This window comes from Corvus hawaiiensis, unplaced genomic scaffold, assembly GCF_020740725.1.
Source record: "Corvus hawaiiensis isolate bCorHaw1 unplaced genomic scaffold, bCorHaw1.pri.cur scaffold_32_ctg1, whole genome shotgun sequence".
Lineage (NCBI taxonomy): Eukaryota > Metazoa > Chordata > Aves > Passeriformes > Corvidae > Corvus > Corvus hawaiiensis.
The window spans coordinates 4,969,189-4,971,688 of NW_025963366.1; the positions used below are offsets into that span (position 1 = coordinate 4,969,189).

Consider the following 2,500-nt stretch of genomic DNA (forward strand, 5'->3'; position numbering starts at 1 on the left):
CCGAAAGGAGCACGGCGGTGACGGCCTCCGGGGCGCCGCCGGGCGGCGCGAGACGGCCTCGGTGGGGAGAGAGAAGCGAGACACGGCGCTCTTACGCCCGGGACGACGACACGGAGGCGGCGGGAAGGAGGAGGGGGTGACCCCCGTCCCCGGCGCTCGCGCCTCGACGCGCGCGCGCGGCAGCACGGCACGGTACCCGCGCGGTACCCACCCGCAGACAGCCGCCCGCACGGGGGGAGCCCGGGGGCGAGGCCCGCGCCTCGCCTCCCTTCTTGCCTCTGTCTCGCTCGGCCCCCTTCAACGGCGTTTTCGCGCCGTCTCTCTCGCTCTCCCCGGCCGCCGCCGCCACGCCCTGGCGGGGCCCCGGCAAAGGACGAGCTCCGCCCCAGCGGCTCGCTCCGGGAGCGGGAAGCTACGGAGCGCTCCCCGAGTCTGCATTTAGGGGGACGAAGGCCCTTGCAGCAACGGCACGCGCGACGGACGGACGGACGGACGGACGGACGGACGGACGGACCGCGACGACGCCGACGACCGGGCCCCCCGCAGGGGGAAAGGCCCCAGAAACCGCCGAGGAAAACGCTTCCCTCGCCGGCCCCCGCCGCCTTCCCCCCCACTCTCCGGGCACCGGCCAGACGCCGCCGCCGCCGCCGCCGCCGCCGCCGCCGCCGCCGCCGCCGCCGCCGGCCGCGGACGACGGGCCTGCGAGGCAACCCCAGCCGCGCCGCCGGGGTGGCCCCCGGACGGCGATTGATCGTCAAGCGACGCTCAGACAGGCGTAGCCCCGGGAGGAACCCGGGGCCGCAAGTGCGTTCGAAGTGTCGATGATCAATGTGTCCTGCAATTCACATTAATTCTCGCAGCTAGCTGCGTTCTTCATCGACGCACGAGCCGAGTGATCCACCGCTAAGAGTTGTCTGGCTTTTCGGCACCGACTCCGCGCGCGCGGAGGGGCCGGGACCGCTCACGTGAAGCAGACCCCTGTCTCTCTCGGCGAGGACGCGACGCTGGCGCGCGCGCGCGCCTCGCTTCGACCGTACGAGCACACAACAACAAAACGGAGGAGGAGGAGGAGGGGAAAAAAGAGAAACCCACGGAACGCTCCCAAGGTCGACAAAGGCGGGGGAGCCCGCGCTCCCGTCCGCCTCCCCCCGCAAGGGGAGACGCCGCCTCGCGTGCCGTCCTTCGGAGGCGGCCCAGGCGCCCGGGCTCGGCCCGGCCTCCGGCACAGAGGGCTGGGCGTGGCGCGCGCCGGAACGCGGGGGGCATCGGATCCCGCCCGGCCTCGATCGCGAGACGACACACACGCCCACGGGGCGGGGCGGGGCGGGGGGTAACGGCCACCAGACCCCGCTCACGCTCGGCTCCCTTCACCGCTCTCCGCAGACTCGCGGAGCGCCGCCGCGTCACCGCGCAGCCGGCTTCTCCCCCAGCGACCCGCAACACGCCCGAGACGCACGCGGCGACACCGCTCCGCCGGCGCGCCCCCCCGCGGGACCGCTCCCGCCGGGAAGGCAAAGCGCCCGGCGAGCCGAGCTCCGCCGCCGGCTCCGGAGGCGGACGCCGCCGGGAACCGAGTCGGCATCGCGAGCGCCCGAGGCCCGCCGGACGGCGAGACCCGCCGCCGCCGCCGCCGCCCTCCCGGGAACCGCCGCCGCCGCTTCGCACCGCCGGAGCCCCTTCCGCGGGCACGCGCGCCCGGGCAGAAGACGTACGGCGCTGAGCCGGGGGAGCAACGCCCGCTCTCCTCGTTTCCACGCGGAGACCGGGCGGGGAAGCGCCCCCGCGGCCGCCCGCACACCCCTTCGGCCCACGCGCGGCCGGGAAGGGCGACGGGGAAGCGACGGGCAGGGCCCGGGACGGGACCGCCGCCGGCGACAGCGGGCGCCTTCCGGCCGACCGTCCCCCAGGGGGACACTCACCGAGCGGCGACGCCGCCGCTCGGCCCGGGGCCACCCGCACTCGCCGGCCTCCGGCGACGGAGGGACCGCCGAGCACTCACACCTGGGCGGGGCAGGCGGCCCAGCGGCAACGGCCGGCGGCCGGCGCCACCGGTGCGTCCGAGGAGAGAGAAGGCCGTCGAGGGGAGAGGCGCGGCAGCGCCGGAGGCGCGGCGCCGCGCACGAGAGCCTGCGGCAGCGGCCAAGGAGAGCGCAGCGGGCCCTGGCAGCCGCAACGACCCCCGCAGCCGCGGAAGGGCGGAGGGCACGCGCCCTCCGCCGCCACCGTCGCCCGCTTCGAAGCGAGCGGGCCGGCCCCGCGGCCGACCGCGCGAACACGGTTCCCTTCTGCCGAGACCGGGCCGCAGAGAGGGGGGGGCAGGGCGCCCCTCCCCGGCACGGCCGCCCGCGCGCGCACGCGGCGGAGCCACGACGACAACGAGCGCGGCCGGCCGGCCGCCACGGTCACCACCGCAGGGGCTTGGCGGGAGACGCTCCCTTACCCCTCCGATGGCGCCGCGCCGCCGCCCGGCACCCGCCGCCGTCGTCGCCGCCGCCGCCGC

At 77.4% G+C, this 2,500-nt stretch overlaps 1 non-coding gene across 1 annotated transcript; it reads right to left on the reverse strand.

Moving 5' to 3' along the window:
* Positions 1–759: 759 nt before the first annotated feature.
* Positions 760–912, reverse strand: LOC125321049. Its single transcript, XR_007201423.1, has one exon. It is a non-coding gene; the product is annotated as a 5.8S ribosomal RNA (ribosomal RNA).
* Between the last annotated feature and the right edge of the window lie 1,588 nt (positions 913–2,500).